This window comes from Mirounga angustirostris, unplaced genomic scaffold (assembly GCF_029215605.1).
Source record: "Mirounga angustirostris isolate CCGP_5_RB_7025 unplaced genomic scaffold, mMirAng1.0.hap1 SCAF_2, whole genome shotgun sequence".
NCBI classification, from domain to species: Eukaryota; Metazoa; Chordata; class Mammalia; order Carnivora; family Phocidae; genus Mirounga; species Mirounga angustirostris.
This window is the reverse complement of record NW_026991710.1, coordinates 9,443,879-9,465,108: the sequence shown is the minus strand read 5'-3', so window position 1 is coordinate 9,465,108 and position 21,230 is coordinate 9,443,879. Positions and strand designations below refer to the sequence as shown.

At 42.1% G+C, this 21,230-nt stretch overlaps 1 long non-coding RNA gene across 1 annotated transcript in view; it reads left to right on the top strand.

Moving 5' to 3' along the window:
- LOC123847675 (uncharacterized) overlaps positions 1-21,230 on the top strand; it is a 42,241-nt gene that overhangs the window by 16,780 nt on the left and 4,231 nt on the right. The gene's annotated exons all lie outside the window — the stretch shown is intronic.

The following is a 21,230-nucleotide window of genomic DNA, read 5'->3' as shown; positions in this document are numbered from 1 at the left end:
CTGTGGCAGAGCAGGAGTCTGGGATCTGGCACCTTGGATCACAGCCCCTCTTCCCCTTCTGGCTGGGTCGTTCTGACAAACCGGACTTGCGCCCACTCTTCCCTGCTTCTCTGTCTTTGCAGCGGCCCCTCCAGATCCCAGTTATCTGCCAAGTGGGGGTTAGTGCCCTCACATCATGGCAGTAAGGATTATTTCTGGTCGCTCTAAGCTCAAAACATTTCACTCCTAGTAATCCCAGAGAAAAGAATGTGGTTTTCAGTTTCCGATCATCTGCACTGATCCTCTACAAATACTCTAATTGGCCCAACTTGGGTCCTGCCAGACCAATCACTATTCCCACTTTGACCAATGATAGCTGTGCCTCCTCTAGCTGGAAAGGTAACATCACATGACTGAGAATCACACAGCGTAGCGACAAGACAATTCCCTAAAGAAAAAGAAGCCAGACACCCGCCCCCATACACACACACACACACACACACACACAAGGCAGGAATCCATAATATGCACCACCTTAACTAGCTTCTACACTAAACTCAAGTTTAAAGTCTGGATTTCTGGTGATGAGAATGTTCTGAATCCCATAGTTTGCCGTGCTCTTTGGATATCATGATTTGGACCTGCCTGGATGGCTTCCCGATTTTGCATGTGTATTTTTTTCTGGGAAGAGGCTCCTCCACAGCTTTTGTTAAATCCTCAAGCATGCCCAGGACCCATGATGTTTCAGAGACACTCACCTAGAAAATAGATCTCCAGATGAATCCATAAATACTGTGTGCTAAGTTTGTTCCTAGGCACTGGGGATGCAATGCTGCGGAAGACAACACATAAGCTGCTCTCCGTGTGGTGGAATTTTCCCTCCCTGTGGGGCCCCTGGCAGCTGACATCTGGCCAGCAGGAGACTTGAAGAGAAAGCTGGCTTTAGGGAAGCAGAAGGGGATTTGCCTCAAAGTTAGAAAGTCCAGTGGGAGTTTGTGGATAAAGGAGAGACTCAGTGAAACAAATTGAGGGGTGGATTTGGGTAGTTGGGGAGCATCCATATGATGTTGGATGGAGGGGCAGGCAAATTGTGGTCTTACTGTGGGAAGACTGGAATGACATACAAAGGATTCATAGATCACAGGATTTCAGAAAGTCCTTAGCCATCACACAGAGGAAGAAATCAAGGTACAAAAGGTGAACTGACTTACTCTAGGACCCACACCACAATTCTTTCTGCTCTAAGATGCTACACTGGGATCTTCTGGCAAAAGCCCACTGTTTTTTGCTTCTCCTTGCATTCACCCTCCATCTGTGTGGCCAGCACTGAGAAATGGGTGGATTCAGTAGAAACAAAATACCTGGGAGTGAAGAGTGTAGATGTCACTGAGAAGCTGACCAGGAAACCAAGGACTCAGTGAGGCTGGACCACCATCTCCTGGCTTCTCCTGCAGCTCTCCCCCGGCAACCCCCTCGCCCACTTCATCTGGCAAACCTCCCCAGGACTCCTCCCATCAAGCAGGACCCTCTCTAGGCATGTTTCCTCCAGGATCCTCTGAGGGAGTCAGAAAGTAACAGCATGCACTTTTGATAGGCCTGGTCTTGGTCCAAATGAGAACGGCTCTTGTGGAGAAATGCAGATGCCTCCTACCTATTTGTGCCAAAAAAGTATGCCCCACCTACAAAATTATAGAATTATTAGTTCTTGAAAATGCACTGCTTCTACTCCTTTCATTGAAATTCAATCCAGTGCAATTAAAACATCGTGGCAGCCTCCACAAGGGCACAGATGCCCTGGAAAATGATTTTGGGGGTGTTTTCCCTGGCTATGAATAGTCCGTCAATGTGGAGGCGACCACACACGTGCTTAAAAATGAAAACAGTCCTGATGGTAATGGAGCAATTCAATAATACTAACTTGCATTTTGAGAGGCACTTTGTTTTAAGGTTAATTTTTGGTTGGGTTGATCATGAGCAAATATAACTAGGGCTCCGTTTCTGCTCTAAGTGCTTTCTCTTTGCTCACTCCTCTTCCCCGATGCCTTTCCTCCTTGTTTCTCTCTCGTTCCGTAAGACCTATGTGTTGGTGACTCACAAGGAACCCACTCTGATGGCAGAATAACTGATGCTGTAAAGATTCTCCATCCAGGCAATGTTTCCAAGGGGCTGTTGATGAGGCTGGTGACCCACCCCCCTCCAGTGGTGTCTACACCAAGTCCCGTTGGGTTATCTTCTTAACAGACTGACCTACTTATCACAGAGCAGAGTGCCATTCTTTAGCTTGGGATTCTAAGGTTCCCACACTGACCCTCACCAATTATACCTCCTGTGTCCCACCACTCCAACCAAACCTGGGCTTTTCCTCCTTTATGCTGGATTCAAAACTTAAGTGACATCATGGTTTCCTCTCTATCCATTGAGACCTTTCCCATTGACCATGGCCCAGTGCGTTCTCTGTGTTCTCCTCCTGGAGTCCTTTCTGACATTTCTGTAATCGCTTGCCACCTATTACCCACTGCTCCATACTACTGAGTTTATTTTACTAATGATGTTTGGCACATAGCTTGTTCAATAAGCAAGCTAAACAGGAATAATGCATACAAGTCACTAATGACCGACAAGCACACTGTTCAGTGCTCGGTTACTATTGTGCTCTGTTACTTCTTTTATGACAAAAGCTGCTGTCACAGACACTGATATCGTCACCGCTAACAGCAAACCCTTGAGCCAGTTTGTGTAGTTCGACACACTCAAATCCCACTTTAAATTTCTGTATTTCCATGTGATAACAGGTAGGGCTTTGGTTCTTCTGTACTGTTAAAGTTGATTCAGTGCTGTAATAGTTTCTTCATTTTATTTTTATTTTTTATTTATTTATTTTATTTTTTTAAAGATTTTATTTATTTATTTGAGACAGAGAGAATGAGAGACAGAGAGCATGAGAGGGGGGAGGGTCAGAGGGAGAAGCAGACTCCCTGCTGAGCAGGGAGCCCGATGCGGGACTCGATCCAGGGACTCCAGGATCATGACCTGAGCCGAAGGCAGTTGCTTAACCGACTGAGCCACCCAGGCGCCCTATTTTTTTATTTTTATTTTTATTATTTTTAAGGCTTACTTATGTTTTTTTTGGGGGGGGGGTCAGAGGGAGAGGGAAAGAGAGAATCTCAAGCAAACTCTGTGCTGAGCATGAAGCCTGACTCAAGGCTCAACCATCTCACAACCCTGAGATCATGACCTGGGCCAAAATCAAGAGTCAGATGTTCAATGGATTGAGCCACCCAGGTGCCCCCTTTCCTCATTTTATTTTATTGCAAGTTTTCTTCCTGTTTTATCCACTTCCCCTCTAGATTGTGTTTTGGTCACCCAATCATATCAGAAATTTGGTATAATTTTGGATTCCATTCAATGGTGGGACCTTCCAGCTTCTCACCACCTGATATTGCAGATCTCTGAGTATTTACATTGGCATTTCTCTTCCAGAAAAGTTACTTCTGTCCCTTGTCTGCTGGCAAAGTTCTGCTTGTCCTTCAAGAGAACTAAAGCATCCTGTCAATTATTCCTTTTACTTCAGAAGAATAATTCCTCCTTTATCTACTTGTCATTATAGGCAGTTTTTATATGGCATTGTCTGACACTCCAAGAGTAGCAGAACCATTGTTTACTATTGCACTCTCTGTACCACAAAGAAATTGACATGAAGTTAGCACATGTATTAGTCAGGACAGACTAGGATATGCTGAGTAACAAATAACCCCAAAGTCAGTGAATTAACACAACAGTTTATTTCTTACCTTTGCTAAAGTAACATGAATGACAGCAGGAGGTGCTTCTCCACACAGTCACTTAGGGATCTAGGCTGAGGGAGGCTTGAGCATCTCCTAGCTATATGATCTGGAGTTCAGGATCTCTTCAGTGCTATGTCAGTGGAAGAAAGAGAGAGACGCCACATTTATGTGTAGCCTCTTCATGGTCCCACCCTGGACATGATACATGTAACTTCCACTCATGTTTCATTGGTCATAACCAATGGCTTCAGATCATATCTACACCTAACTGTGCAAGGAGGAAAATGCAAGGAGAAGATTAAATATTGGGTGAGTATTACTGTCTCTGCTACAGAATGCCATAAGTATTTGTTGAATGTATGAAGGGGACACTGTAGCCCAATAAGAAAAAGACTCTCTGCACCCACAGAGAGACCAAGCTAGATGGTACAGACTTGGAAAAGCCACTTGGTCTCCTGAATCTCAGCTTCCTCTTCTGAGAAGTGTGGAGGGAAAATGCAGACCTCACTCTCAGTTTTGTTTTGACCATAAGAGATGATTTATGCAAAGCAATTAGTGCAGGCAATGATATATAGTAAAATGACTGTGGCTTGTTCCTTGTGCCAGTTATTCTCAATCACCTTGCCTGTATACACCCTCCCCCTTCTCCCTCTAAGAGCTGCTCCACTCAGTCTCCTTTGCTTTCTGCCTCTGGTTGGGCAGCACAGAGAGGAGATAGGAAAGAAAGAGGAGATGGGGGTGATGCATTTATTTCTCTCCTTCCATCCCTGATTCAGGATGCACTGACTGTGTCAAACAACCCCTTTCAGGGTTCTGATCTCAACTGGATTCACTTCAGTAGCACTGTTTCCTCTCTTACTTTTTCTTTTATTTATTTATTTATTTTTAAGATTTTTATTTATTTACTTTAGAGAGAGAGAGAGCACGAGCTGGGGAGGGGGCAGAGGGAGAAGCAGGCTCCCCACTGAGTTGGGAGACCAATGGAGCTCGATCCCAGGACCCTGAGATCACAACCTGATTTGAAGGCAGACACTTAACTGACTGAGTCACCCAGGTGCCCCCTCTCTTGCCCTTTTTTTTAAATTAATTTTTTTCCATCACGTTCAGTCAGCCAACATGTAGTACATCATTAGTTTCTGATGTAGTGTTCAACGATTCACTAGTTGTGTATAACACCCAGTGCTCATCACAACATGTGCCCTCCTCAATACCCACCACCCGGTTACCCTATTCCCTCACCCCCCTCCCCTCTGTAACCCCCAGTTCATTTTATGGAGTCCAGAGCCTCTTATGGTTTGTTTCCCTCTCTGATTTCTTCTCTTGTCTTTTCAAGCCCATGTGAGGTTGCAGCTTTCTGCTGTTGCTAGTCTCTGGGTGCCTCAACAAGCCATGTGGCTTTTTAAACTCTGAACACCTCTCTGTAAATGGTCCCTTCTTTAAAGTCTACTCACAAATCCTACTGAGCATGCTGTCTGCTTCCCACCCTGATCCTGGCTGATACTTTAACTGCCTGGACTCCGTGCTCCTTGGGGGCATGAGTTGTGAATCGTCTTTCCTCCTCATTCCCAAACATAGCACAGTGTTTGAGATAGAGGGCATATTCAATTTTTAAAAGAAGCTATTAAATATTAAATTAATAGATTGTACTATTAGCTAATATTCGTTGAATGCTTTCTATGTCCCAGTAACTTATGGCATTACAATTTCAGTCATCTGTGAGGTAGGTACCATCACTGCCTTCGGATTTCATATGATGATATTGAGGTCCAGGGAGGTTGAGCTACCTGTTATCTAGTTAGAAAGTGGTGGATCTGGGACTTGAACTGTAGATGCCTGATTATGGCTTTCCTGCTCATAATTGCTATCCCAAATCAGTTGGTACCTGCTAAAGAGAGGCTCTAGGCTTCCAAGATCTTTTGGATAGAGAGCACAAAGGCTTCCATTGACAATCATTCAGAAAGTATGGAAAATAAGGCCACCTTTATTCCTTGTGGGGTTCTAGGTCTATGGTTTAATTGAAGTACAAATGAAATTTCAGTGAAAGTGCCGGATAAGTTTGCCTGAGGCTTTTCCTTTGCCTTCTCCAAGGTGCTGCTTGGTTAATGAGGCTATTCAGAGAAGGTAAGGCCCTAAGTTTGTGGGTGGGATTTAAGGGTATGGGCAACAGCCCATAAAGAACATCTGTGTCTGTAGCTTCCATGGGTTGGGCCTGAGGGTGGAGGGAGGTCATTTCAGCCAAGATGGGAGAGCTAATAAGAGGAGAACTACCTGCATGGTGTAGGAATTGAGATGCAACTTGGAGCCTGAGAAAATGTTTTGAGACCCTGCTTTGAGACTGCTTCCCCATGCCAACCTTACATATACCCACCTGCTCCCTAAACAAATGAATAGTGAGACCTATCAGTACAATTAAGCTACTAAGTCATCTCACTAGATGATCACTCATTCATTCAACAAATATGTAATGAATGTCCACCCTGTGTCATGTACCACAGGGCACTAGAGAGGCATCAGTAAACAGTATACCTCAATATTCCACATTCTAGTAGGGACAGCTAATAACCATGAAAGACATGTGAATTTGATCTTGGGTCAGCAGGTGATATTGATAAGGGCCACAGAGAGAAGTGAAGCAGGGCACAGGGAGAGAGTGCACCAGGAGGGTTTGTCAGGGCATATAATGAGCAGGTGACATTGAAATGACTTGACTTGGTGAGAGAGTGAGCCATGGGGTATCTGACGGAAGGACAAGAAGGAAGTGCAAGTGCAGAGGTCCCAAGGCCAGAGCTTACCTAGGGTGTTTGGGGACCAGCAAGGAGTCCAGTTTGGCTGAGCAGAGGGCCCGAGGTTGAGAGAGAGGTAGGCGGTGAGGTGGGAGAAAGGCACACTTCATCAGCCTTTCAAAAGCCTTCAGTTTTTAATTGAGATTGGGATGGGAAGCTGTTGGAGGCTGGGTAGCAGAGGCATAGATGATTTGGCTTGATGTTAACAGAGTCTGGTTGTGCCATTGGGTATAGGGCATGAGGAGCAAGGGTGAAGATGGGGGAAGGGTTAAACTTTGGGTTCGTGTTCATCCCATTGCAATATGAAGGTAGCTTCAGCAAGTGTGGGGGAGGTGCAGGTGGTATGAGTGGGTGGATTCTGGGAAGATATCGTTCAGAGCAGAGGAAATTTCCTTGCAGTGTGTCTTAGAGCTCTGTCCCTGCTCCTGTTCTCACTAACATTTATATCCTCAGTAGGAAATCTACTAAGCACGTAGGCTGGCAAAACCAGCATGGAGGATATGGCCTAAATTGGAAGGTTGGGTGGCGGAACAGGGATCCAGGGTTAGTAAGACAAATGGGAGCAGTGGGCTCGAGGTAACCTAGTCAGTGGCAAATGGCTGGCTTCCCCAAACCAACCATATGGATAAACAAACCATGTCATCACATCACATCAGCACTCTTCAGGATCTCAATTGCTGTAAATTTGTTATGTATGATGTGGATCTCACAAAAATTGTATGCTTTATCAATAAAATATAATACTGAGGGAAAGAGGGGTAACAGCTTGATTCTTCTCTACTCTAATTGAACCGTTTGTCATATATTGGCATCCTTCCTTCCATATTCTCAAAAGGATATGCAAGCTGAACAGAATTGAGAGAAAAGTGAGCAGGATAATTATGAAAAGCATAATGCAGCATAAGAAATGATTCAGGAATTAGAGATATCATGTCCGACAAAGAGAAGAATTTTACAGGTGGAGAGTTAATAAACAGTTTTAAGTAATTCATACTCAACATGATGAGTAGAGAATACTTAGATTTTCCTAAGACATTCCAGTGTAAACTTATTGACAGAAGCCCCAGATGAATATATTTCAATTTTATGTAAGAAAAGTCCAGCATCCAGAGTTGTTCAAAGATGAAATGTTTTGAACTGAAAAGTCATGAGTGCTCTATTCCCGCAGGTGCTCAAGCAGAGGCAAATAGGCTGTTAGACTGGGTGTTCTTTGAGAAATCTTCCAGTTCAGGGATCTCAGTCGTCTGGGACTCTGGATTTGCTGGAGCCACAGCTCTTGTATCTTAATTCTTGAGCTGGATTGTAAACTCTATAAAGACAGTGCACATTATTCATCTTTGTTTTCCTCAGAGCACCCAGAACAATGTTTTACTTATTTTCAATTTTAAAAGAATTCTTGGAGAAAGAACAAGCATATGGTTTATGAAACTATTATAGGTTTGGTTTCAACACTATTTTAGACCCACATTAGACTTGTAGTATTTGTGTAGGAGTAGTAGCTAGGAATATACTACTTCTATTTTTGACTGAAGTATACCAGGAAGGGAAAAGAGGGTTCATTTTCAACTTTAACCTCATAGTTGAATTTTTTCAGCCTTTACTTGCTTTCTTTTTGACCACAGGAGGATGGAGGGTGTGCCTGAGCAGAGAGTCAGATAAACTCAGGAGCCAGGGCAAGGACGTGGTGGTCTCAGGGAGGCCTGCAGGGGTGGGGGGAGCCAGGAACATCCCCAGCTGCAGTCCCTAGGGCCTGCAGAGGGGCAGACTTGCATGGCACATGTCAAAAGCCCAATCCGTGACGTGGCAGCAAGGCCCCAGCTAGGAGATAAACCCCAGGGAGATGTGCCAGGTGGACCTGGCTCTGAGAGGGAACGACCTTAAAGAGGGATCTGAATTTGCTGGGAATGGCCCTCAGTGGTGTGTGGGGATCCCAACTTATAGTATGAGTCATCTTTGTGGATTTCCTCCTGTTCTAGGTCCTCAGTTATGAGCTCCTTTGTCTAGCCCACAGAGGGCCATGGGCCTGGAGCAAACTTGTGGTGCTCAGAATGAGACACAGGTCGTGTTCCATGTTCTCTCCATCCTTCTGTTTCTTCCTGGAGTCAATGGAAGAAGGCCAAGTCTGTGACGGTACTTTCTCTGGGAATTGATTTTAATTGATTTTTAAATTTTTTTAAAAAGATTTTATTTATTTATTTGACAGAGAGACACAGCAAGAGAGGGAACACAAGCAGGGGGAGTGGGAGAAGGAGAAGCAGGCTTCCCACAGAGCAGGGAGCCCGATGTGGGGCTCGATCCCAGGACCCTGGGATCGTGACCTGAGCCAAAGGCAGACGCTTAACGACTGAGCCACCCAAGCAACCCTTGATTTTAGTTTAGAGAGAGGACAGATGCAACACAGTATCCAGGAGCCAAAATAATGTCCCTTCCTATGTCTTTCTACTTTCATTCATGAGCATGATGAGAATTAAGGATGACTGGAAGACGTTCTTCGAGGTTCTATCTTGCAGAGGTTTGGACCCAAGCTTGCACACTCACTGAAGTTCAGGCATCTGCCATTTTTCAGGATTTCCTCTCTTGACAAGCACGTGGGATGTAAATGAGCATCTGCAACATTTTGGGGCCACACAGTCATGACCTTCTGAGCCCTAACGGGATGCCTGAGAAAAAACCATTTCTGGGTCAGTCTTGTTGACAAGGCTGGGACGTGAGGGTTGGAGCCGAGGGTGCAGAACCTCGTTATCACCATAGACCGTGTCTGCCAGCAGGGAATGTTCTGTTTATTTTCCATCGTGAAGGTCTGAGCGATCCCCTTCTGCTGGTGCGCCATTTCCCTGAAGTTGAATGATAGACCCCGAGAAGGCCGACTATTCATCCAACATCTGTTTCTCCGATTTTCCAGGCTCCTTGTTGTTTTGAAGTGCTCGGAATCAGTGTTTTAAGTACATGTGGGCATAATATTCAGTATATTAATGCACACTAGAGACAGTTCTGCCTACTAGAAAGCCAGGTACTACAGGGTTATAAAAGTCATCTGATACCTTGTAAAGCCCAAGACACCTCACCCAGGCCCTGTTACTTGATGTAGTCAGGTGATAACATGTGTGCACTTGTACAACCTTGTCCAGCAAGTGCCAAAAGTTCATGCTAAGTACTACATAAATTATCACCTAATTAAGCACTGTTATGGTTTGGATTGGGGGGGAAGTGTAAACTCAATTCTCCTTGGAGAGCAATATGCAGAAATATGATGTGGAATTAATTGTATGGGTCCAGGTCAAAGATCAAAGTACAGGTGGAATTGCCTTTGCAAGGGGAGAATTTGGAAAGGATTTTTGTTGGCATCTCAATAATTTCATTTTTCATTATTTGGCTTCTGCCAAGCGGGCAACACCATTGGTTCCCTCTTCCTTCCTTCCGCAGTTCTCTGTAAATGGGTTGAAGGGGCGTCCTCTCCCGTCCCTTCTGCAGTCTCTGTCCACCCTAGTTCCTCGGCTAATCCAAACTAAAGGAGGAAGGCCTTGGGTTTGAATGTTGGCTCTCCTAATTACTGGCTAACCTTGGGCAAGTTACTTAACTCTGGAGGCTTAGGTTCCTCACCTGTAAAACGGGGATAGTTATAGTCCCAATGGCATTAGGACCTGGTGGTGTAAATGAGACACTCTCTATGCTGCACTTGCACGATGCTACAAGGGTTCAATAAACACCAACTGTTACCCCCCCATCTTCTCTTCCTTCATAGAGTGACAGGGGCATTGAGTCCTTTTGTGACGGCTTAGATTTTGGGTTACCACTTATTCTCCACCCCAGATATCGTTCAAATTAAGGGACCCATTTACCCATTTATAAATTCAATACATTCATTTGTTAAACCCTCTATGTGTACCAGGTACTGTTCCTTTTCCTAGTTCCTGAGGCTGAAAATTTCCCAAGCTTGAATCTCTTCTGTGATCCTGTTCTTAGGACCAAGTATTTTCTTTGGTCTCCTGGGAGACTCTTTGGTCCCTGACCATCTCCTCACTCCAGCTGGATTAATGTTCCCACTGAACTCCATTATTTATCTATGAGTGGCTGTGTGCCAGGGTGGATGAGAACGTAGTCTCTGGGGTCCAACTCTGTGATCTTGGGCAGGTGTTTTTATTCCTCCGTGACTTAATTTCATTATCTGCATTCTTTACAATAGCACCCACCTCATTGGTTTTGTGCTGGTGTCTTACCAGTTTGTTCTCAGATCCATTACTCATTATTCCTCTGAAAACGTATCTCTTGCCTCCCAGCAGTGTTCAGTCAATGGGAGACACTTGAAAGAGATTGGAGGGCCAGGGAAGGGAGAAGTCAGGTGATTGGAGTCATTCCTCCAAGGTCCCAGCCCCTGTTGGGTAGCCTCCATTTGTGGACTGAGTTTCTTCTGGTCACTCTGGCTTCTCAGCTCTGGAAACACCAGTCCATCCCTGTGTCCCCTCAACCTACATCCCCATAGGTGGGGTCGTGTTTTCGTGTTTCTGCTACTCTCTGGGTTGCCTTGCCATTGTCTATTTGGTTATGCAGCTTTCCCAGTACTTTTGTAACCAAGTACCTCTATTAAATTCTTTCTATTGAACTATTAGAATGGACTCTACTTTCTTTACTGTGTAGGGTTTTTGTGAGATTACATGGAGTCATACATATAAAGCTCTTTAGGTAGTTACTGCTACATACTAAGCACTCAGCACATTTTAGTTATTTCATTTTATTGGAAAGCTTACCATATTATACTATAAATCTTGGTTTATTTGACATGTCTCCCCTCTGTGAGTTCCCCTTGTGAGCTTGAGGTTGGCCTCGTGTTTACGCCTGTATCCCCTGCCTCTACGATAGCACCTGGAGGATGACAAGTTCTCACCAGATGGGCAATGACTGTGATTCCATTTTGAGTTCCCTTTTCCCAACTTGTCCATCTCTCCTACTGCTTGTCTTCCCAGGAGCTGGATTCTTCCCTAGAACCCAGGCTGGCAGAAGATCACCGACCAGCAGATCAGTCTGCAGGGTGGCAATCTGTGCTTGCCGAGATGGATGTGCAAACCTCCCAGACTCCCCATCCTGGCCTTTTCTCTCTCTGCTTCCTGCTTCCTCAGCTCCTGCAGCCACGCTGGCTGGGTGATCGGCGTGGGCTCCTGCACCCATCCCCTGCCTGCCCAGCGAGGTCTCCTTATCTTCCTCTCCATTGGGATGTCCTCCTCATTCCTATCATGCCCTGTTGGTGGGTAAACAACCAGGCCCTAGATCCTCCTCCATTTTTTTGAAGTCCTTTGGTGAGTGGATATGAAGGATCTCATATGCCAACATCCTCAGATCATTCTCAACTGATGCTGAGATTTTCTCTCTTTTCAATTGATTTCTGATATTTTTTGGAACATTAAGATATTCTTCAAGCACTGTCAGACCTTATGTGAATGTCCATGCATTGTGAACTCTGTGATTGAGCACTAAAATGTTTTCCATGCTTGTTATGGGTAGACTGTACATCATTTTGGGAGAGCAAAACTTCAATGGCCAGAGCCTAGTCATTTGAAATTTCACTTCTCCAGAGTTTTATCTTTACATTCCATGGAGGGAGACAAATAACAAGGAGAGTCCGTTAAATGCAAAGGTGATTCACTGAACGTTTGCTGTGATCCTGCAAGACTGTTGAATGCTTGGGGCATCCATATGGACAAGACACAAATTACAGTCTCAAGGAGGTAACAGTCTGGAGCAAAGATGCAAATCTCTATAATCATGACGAACAGAGAACCATGTTCATGCAAAAAGTGCCTCGTGAACATAGAGAGGGAGTATTGATTCATCCAGAGTGGAGATTTGGGGAATCTGGAGAGGAGAGGAGGAAAGTAGATGATGAGGGTGATAGCAGAGATATTTTAAAAGCTCATTTTTAGGTACCTGACTTCTTTAACTCTAGGCTTCTCTGATTAGGTTGAGGTTTCCCCTAGCATTCAGTTACATGCCTGGCCAAAGAGAAAGACTACTTTTTTCATAAGTACTGTGAGATTTTTGCATATTTCAGAGTCGACAAGGCAGTTATATCTTTCTTGTCCTATTACTCTTATACTACTACTGCTATTACTTTAGCTAGCACAGCTGCTGTAAGGATTGCTAGTTCTGCCATCAGGATGGCTACTACTAATAGAACTACTTTCTACTGCTATTCTGCCATGGTTAGGGAATCCTTACTTTTACCAGACATCATTCTAACGGCTTTATTATTTAAGAGAAAAAAACTATCAGTTTTTAAGAAGATGCCTCAAGGGTATTGCTAAAAAAGGGTGATTGTCCCATCAGAAAAACACAGTTAATAAAATGATCCCACTTCCAAAGTAGTCTGATAAATCACAATGTAATTCTTTTTGGGGGTGGTGGTGGTGGTTTTATCTATCTATCTATCTATCTATCTATCTATCTATCTATCTATCTATCTATCTATTTATTTTTTATTATTATGTTCAATTAGCCAATATAGAGTATATCGTTAGTTTTTGATGTAGTGTTCTGAGCGGTAGTCTTGCTTTCATTTTTTTCTCTCTGTTGTTTCAGTAAGTATTCTTTGATGAATGGTAATCATTTGTCCCCAGGTCATCTCTTTTCAATATCGATCGCTAAAACTTCTCTTTTGTATCTTTCCAAACTATTTTTTGTAGGACTTTGAATACTAAATAATGCCAAATGGATAAGCTATGTGCATACAGTTCTCTTGAGTCATGAAATGTGCCTATAGTTCCTCAAATGTAATTTAATGCCTTGCAATTTAACGCCTCTGTGCCTTGCACATGTTCTTGTTTCAAACAGGAACTACCTTTTTTCTTTCTCTGACAGGTCAACCCTTGGGCGTTCTTAATGTCTAATTCAGAGGACTTCTCACCAGAAAACCATTTCCTTAGCTGGAGGTCAGGATTAGATGCAGCCTTTCCATTTTTATCACACTCTGCTGCTTTTTTTCCATCATGTACACATTCAATGCTCTAAATATTATCATTTATCACATATGATTATGCTTGTTTGTCACTGATTCACTTGTTTGTGAATCAGCTTGTATACTATAAGCTCTTTTGTATTCTTTTTTTAAAGATTTATTTATTTATGAGAGAGAGAGAGCGAGAGCGAGCATGCTCACATGTGTGCTTGCAGGAGTAGGGGGAGGGGCAGAGTCAGAGGGAGAGAGAGAATCTCAAGCAGACTCCCTGCTGAGTGCAAGCCCTGCCCGGGGCTTGATCTCACAATCGTGAGATCATGACCAGAGCTGAAATCAAGAGTTGGATGCTTAACTGACTGAACCAGCCAGGTGCCTCTGGATTTTGTATTCTTGATACTAACTACCCTCCTTGTCACACAGTAAGTATTTCTGGAGCAAACGAACAAGTGAAGTTAGATCCAGGGACCATGCAGAGCAGGGATAAAATTCATTTTCCTAGTCCTAAGCTTACTTTCTTTTTTTTTTTTTTTAAAGATTTTATTTATTTATTTGACAGAGAGAGACACAGCGAGAGAGGGAACACAAGCAGGGGGAGTGGGAACGGGAGAAGCAGGCTTCCCGCTGAGCAGGGAGACCGATGCGGGGCTTGATCCCAGAACCCTGGGATCATGACCTGAGCCTAAGGCACACGCTTAACAACTAAGCCACTCAGGCGCCCTGAGTCCTAAGTTTTCTATGAACAGAATTCATCTGGTTACACTGCAGTACTTTTTTCATTTCCACATTTAGCTCCATTAAACTAGGTGTATATATATGTCAATCTGACGCACCCCGTGTGCTAGAATGGCCTCAGGGACAGTGGTGGAAACATTTCACTCACTTTGGCAGAGAGAGAAGAATGAGATTGGAGAACACATCAAACATCAGCAGCTCAACTGAGGGAGCTGGAGTCTTTATTCCCAGTCCAATGACTGGATATTTCTCAGGGTGGGAAGGACGGAGTGTAATAATTTGTGTGAGACTCTCAGCTGGCAATATTAATGAGAAACGGCCTCTTTCAGGTTTGAATGGTGTGAGCTCAGGAAGGCCCTGTGAGGCTGAGTCTGTTTTAAATATCTCTCAGCTTGACTCATCTTGGTACCAGCTCCTCCAAACTCACAGTGCCTTGGACAGTTTCCTCTCTCTGGAATGGAGTGTGTATGTTGGCAAGAGCAGGCCAGGCAAGGGCCATCCTGGCTTAGCTGATTCAGGGAGGAATGTTGTAGTTAACTGGGTAAGACCGTTTGAAAGAAATCACTCAGAAGAACAGCAAGATGTTGCCTTCAAACAAGTTAACTTCAAATAAAGTTTCCTTTGTTTACTTAGAAGCCATATCTTGGCTTCTAGATGTCTAAAAACGTTTGGACTTACCTCCCTTCCACCCCTGCTCTGGCTTCACTGTCTGCAATGAGATATAGGACCAAAGAGTAAGGCAGATAAGGTCAAAATACTACCTCTTGACTGATAGTGGAAGGATTAGAGAGCACAGAGTTTAGTGAGACAGCCAGATAGACTGCCTAAGTCATAGGTGATGCTGGATCCTGAGACTTGGGGTATCAGACAACTGAGGATAAACGTACCCTTTGTGCAACGAGAGCTACATATGCTCCCAAGAGGAAGGAGAGAAGAAGGAACAAGCATGACTTTCTTTATTTTCTTTAAAACTCACCCATTGGATATGTCTTTCCTCTTCCACTAGTGTGTAGTGAACGAGGGGCAGTGGGACTGAGAACACTATGCTGATGAGTCTCCTTTTATGTGAAAATCAGGCATGGCAAAGTGGCCTCCTCTCTCTCTATCCCATCTGAGCATTAGTCACCCACCTGTGTCCCACACGTTGCTTACATGACCTGATGCGGCCCTCACTACAACCCAGTATGTGCTAAGGCTCAAATCTGTATTCTGACTATCTGGTTTGTATCTGAGCTCCACCGTTTGCTAGTTTTGTGACTGTAGGCAAACCATGCAGTTCTGGGAGCACGTTTCTTAAGGTGCAAAATGGAGGTAATAGCAGTTCCTACCTTACAGGGTGTTCTAAGGCTTAGTTAATTAGAACAGGCAATACAGAATATAGTTTATATATGACACCGCACTTAACAAACGTTATACATGTCGGATATTATTTTCACAGATTAAAAACAACAGCAACAACAAAGCTCAGAGAAGTTGGGTAATTTGCTGACATGCCATAGGTAATAAATGTCACACAAAATTTGGGACTGTCTGACCCTGATGCCCATGCTTTTTCTGCTTCATTATGCTTCTTTCTCCCATGATTGATTCAATTATTGACCATTGGAGATTGATTCAACTTCCAGCCCCTCCCCCCTCCCCCAAAGTCCCTTGACTGAAAGTTCCTACTTTGTAATTCCAAGGTTGGTTCCCCTGGCAACTAGCCCTCCTTCTTAGGTGGGGGTCCCAAAGTCACCTCCTTAACATACCAAAAGGCCCCTTTACTGCTCTCATCACTTAGGAAACTCTTAGGGTTTTTGAGACCCAGGAGCCAGGAAATGTGGATGAAGACCAAATATATATAAGAATATATGAGATATGAAAAATATGTATTTGGTCATCTGAATGACCAAATATATATTTTTTACTAATCACAACATTTCAACAACCTCCTATCTTCTCCATTGTTTTCAACTACTACCACCCCTCTCTCCCTAGGACCCACTGTCAAAATTCTTTTTCTTCAGAAAAACCTAATAATGATGACAATTAATATTTAGCGAGTGCTGAGTATGCACCAGATTTTTTCTTTCTAAGTGTTTTACATTTATTAAAACATATTATCCTCACAATAACAATTTGAGTTAAGTGATATTCTCCCTATTTTACAAATAAGAAAACACACAAAGATGTTAGGGAACTTGTCCAAAGTCTCAGAGCTAGTAAGTGGTGGAGCTAAAATATAAACCTAGGCAGGCTGGCTTCAGACTGTAAGCTCTTAACTACTAGCTATATTGTCCCTCATGAATTACTAAGATGAATCGTGCCAGGAAATTCCTGGGCTCCAATAACCTTCCTCCATTTGGGTTTTGTCCTATGTCCATGCCATACACAGTCCCAGATCTCATTCTTCTCTTCAGACCCTCCACCTCTCCCAACCAAGTCTGACCACTTCCATTTTCGTGCCACTGTGATTCCTGTCAATCATTCCTATTATAACCCCTTATATTCACTCTGGCACATTTTTTTTATTAGTAAAATGTCATAATTTATTGAGATATAGCTTATATTCAAAGAAATATAAAGATCTTGAGTGTACAGTTTAATTAGTTTTGACAAACTCTACAAACCACACCCCTCTCAGATACGGAACTTTTCCATTTGCTCAGGAAATTCCCTCATGCCCCCTTCTAGCCAATTCCTGCACATCCTTCTTCTCCAGACCAGCCACTGTTCTGGTTTCTTTCACTGTTGGTTTAGCTTTGCCTAAGTATGTCATATAAATGGAATCATACAGTATGTAACTTTGCTTGTTTTTATTTCACCTAGTACAGTGTTTTGAGATTCATTCCATATTGTTGAATGTATCAATAGTTTATGATTTTATTGGTCATATTCCATGATATAAATGTATTTGAAATTTGTTTAGTCAGTGGATATCCTGACATTTGTTCATTTATTTTTCTGATGGGACACTTGTGTTTCTCTTTTCAGATTTTGACTCTCATGAATAAAGAGCTCTGAACATTCTTAGACCCATACTTTTGTGGACATAAAACATGTTTTCATTTCTCTCAGATAAATGCAAAGAAGTGGAATTCATGGACCAGAGAGTAGAAGTTTTATTTTATTAAAAAAAAATTGCTGAACCATTTTCCAAAATGGTTGTACCATTTTATACTCTCACCACCGATGGATGAGTGTTCCAGTTGCTTCTTATCCTTATTGCCACTTGGTATTTTCAGTGTTTAATTTTAATCATTTTAGTGGGTGGGTAGTAGTATCTCCATGTGGTCTTAGCTTGCATTTTCCTGCTGACTAAAGATGTTGAACTTTTTGGCTATTCATCTATCTTCTCTCATGAGATGTCTGTTCAAGTATTTTGCTTTCTGCCCACCTCTACCATTTCTATATAGATTTCTTGACTTTTAATTTTTGAATTGTAAGTGCTTATAGATTATGGATACAATCCCTTGTTTGATTTATACTGCAAATATTTTCTCCCATTGTGTGGCCTGTCCAGTCATTTTCTTTTTTTTTTTAAATTTATTTATTTATTTATTTATTTGAGACAGAGAGAATGAGAGAGAGAGAGCACATGAGAGGGGGGAGGGTCAGAGGGAGAAGCAGGCTCCCCGCCGAGCAGGGAGCCTGATGTGGGACTCGATCCAGGGACTCCAGGATCATGACCTGAGCTGAAGGCAGTCGCTTAAGCAACTGAGCCACCCAGGCGCCCCAGTCATTTTCTTAATGGTGTTTTTTGATGAATAGAAGACCAATTTTGATAAAATGCAATTGATCAATTTTTTTTCTTTAATAGTACTTTCATGGTTCTGAAAATCTTTACCTATACCAAGGCCATGAAGATGACCTTCAATACTTAATAGTTTGCATTTTACCTTAGGTCTATAATCTATTTTGAGTTATTTTTTGTGTGCCATGTGAGGTAGGAGTTTATACCTTCTTTCCCTCCATATCTAGTTATTTTGGAAAAATTGATTGAAAAACTTTCTTACATTGAATTGCTCTGTGTATTTTTTCAAACCTTAACTGACTGAAAAAGTAAGAGTATACAACTTGCTTGTTCCCATCTTTAGGGGAAAAGTTTTACATTGATTGATTTGTGGGTGTTAAGTCAACATTGCATTTCTCAGATGAACCCCTCTGAATTGTGATGCATTGCCTTTTTTTAATATATTGCAGAATTTAAACTGCTAATATTTTAAAAATATTTTTTTCTATTATATTCATGTGTAATGCTGATCATTAGTTCTCTTTTAATGTTTTTGAATGATGTTGGGATCATGGTTATACTGTGCTCATAAAACAAGTGTTCAAGACTGTGAGTTTTTACTTATTTGATAGAATTCACTAGTGTCTCCATTTGGCTCCGAGCTTTCTTCATAGTATGCTTTTTATTTTATTTTTTTAATTTATTTTTTAAAAAATATTTTATTTGAGAGAGAAAGTACGTGCTAGCTGGGGGAGGAGCAGAGGGAGAGGGACAAGCAGACTCCGTGCTGAGTGCAAAGCCTGACGAGAGGCTTGATTTCACAACCCTGAGATCATGACCAGAGCCAAATCAAGAGTCAGATGCTCAACCAACTGAGCCACCCAGGAGCCCCTTCATGGTAGCTTTTTAAATACTAATTTGATTTTATTAATAAATATAAGGCTACTTAGATTTTCTATTTCTTCTTGAGTCTGTAAAACCTATGGTGATACTCCCGCTTTCATTCCTGACACTAATAATTTCTGTTTTTTTGTCTGCTTTTTAATTTAGTCAAAGTAGAAACTTATCAATATTCTTGAACTTTTCAAAGAACCAACATTTAATTTTATTGATTTCCTCTACACTTGTTTATTTTCTATTTTATTGGTTTGTATTGTTTTACATTATTTCTTCCTTCTACTGACTTTAGGCTTAATTTCTTCTTTTTCTGGCTTCTGTGAAGCTTAGGTCCTTGACTTTAGGCATTTATTCTTTTCTAATATAAATAGATAGAGCTATAAAATTTCCTCTAAGCCGTGCTTTAGTTGCCTCCCAATGCATGTTTAGATGTGTCTTAATTATCATTCCATTGAAAATATTTTTTAATTTTGCCAGCTGTAATTCTTTGACTGAAACCAAGAGTCAGATACTTAACTGACTGCACCACCCAGGCACCCCTACACCACCTTTATTTCTGAAGTGTATTTGTGCTGGATATAGAACTCTAATTAAAAAAAAAAAGTTAAGCAATTCAAACATGTTTTATTACCTTCTGGTTAACACTGTTTCTGATGAGAGCCCAGCAGCCATGCTTACTGTTGCCTTGCAGATAATGCATCCCCTTTCTACAGATGCTTTTAGGATGTTCTTTTCACCTTTTTTTTTTTTGGCAATTTTATTATGATATTCCTAGGTGTATTTATCCTTCTTTGGGTCTGATAATATTCTTGATTTTTTCATCAAATTTGGAAAATATGTGACCAAATATCTTCATTTTTTAAAAATTCAATTAACCAACATATAGTACATCATTAGTTTCAGATGTAGTGTTCAATAATTTATCAGTTGTGTATAAGACCCAATGCTCATCACATCACGTGCCCTCCTTAATGCCTATCAGCCAGTTACCCCATCCCCCACCCATCTTTTCTCTAGCAACCTTCAGTTTGTTTCCTAGAGTTAAGAGTCTCTCATGGTTTGTCTCCCTCTCTGATTTTTTCCCATTCAGTTTTCCTTCCCTTCCCCTATGACTCTCTGTGTGTTTCTTATATTCCACATATGAATGAAACCATATGAAATTGTCTTTCTCTGATTGACTTATTTCACTCAGCATAATACCTTCCAGTTCCATCTACATTGATGTAAATGGTAAGTATTTATCCTTTCTGATGGCTAAGTAGAATTCCATTGTATATATATACACCACATCTTCTTTATCCATTCATCTGTCGAAGGACATTTTGGCTTTATCCACAGTTTGGCTGTTGTGGACATTGCTGCTATAAACATTGGGGTGCAGGTGCCCCTCCAAATCACAACATTTGTATTTTGGGGGTAAATACCTAGTAGTGCAATTGCTGGGTCCTAGGGTAGCTCTATTTTTAACTTCTTAAGGAACCTCCATACTGCTTTCCAGAGTGACAGCACCAGTTTGCATTCCCACCAACAGTGTAAGAGGGCTCCCTTTTCTCTACATCCTCACCAACATTTGTTGTTTCCTGTCTTGTTAATTTTAGCCATTATGACTGGTGTGAGGTAGTATCTCATTGTGGTTTTGATTTGAATTTCCCTGATGCCAAGTGATGTGGAACATTTTTTCATGTATCTGTTGGCCCAAATATCATTTTTGGGGGCCAAATTTTTTGGCCAAATTTCTCTGACCTCCTTTCTTGGGGGCTCCCATGACCCACCTCTTTGAGCACTTGTCCTTGTGTCACCAAGGCTCTGCTAATTTTTTCAGCTTTTCCTTTTTTGTGCTTTGCTTCCATTTGAATTGTTTCTGTTGCCAGTTCTCTAAGACTATTTTTTCTCCAGAAGTGTCTAATTTGTCATTAAACCACTCTTGAATTTTTTACTTCAGATACTATAATTCTATTTTCGGGTTTAGTGTTTTTATTTAGTTTTTATTTCAATTTCCATTTATGTTCTCTTTTCTTATTTTATTTTATTTTATTATGGTATGTTAGTCACCTTACAATACATCATTAGTTTTTGATGTGGTGATCCACGATCCACTGTTTTCATATAACAGCCAGTGCTCCATGCAGTACGTGCCCTCCTTAATACCCATCACCAGGCTAACCCATCCCCCCACACCCCTCCCCTCTAAAACCTGTTTGTTTCTCGGAGTCCATAGTCTCTCATGGTTCATCTCTCCCTCCGATTCCCTCCCCCTTCATTTTTCCCTTCCTTCTCCTAATGTCCTCCATGCTATTCCTTATATTCCACAAGTAAGTGCAACCATACGTGGTTTCACTTATGTTCTCTTTTCTATGTTTTGCCACATCATGTTTTCCTTAAATATTTTGAACATA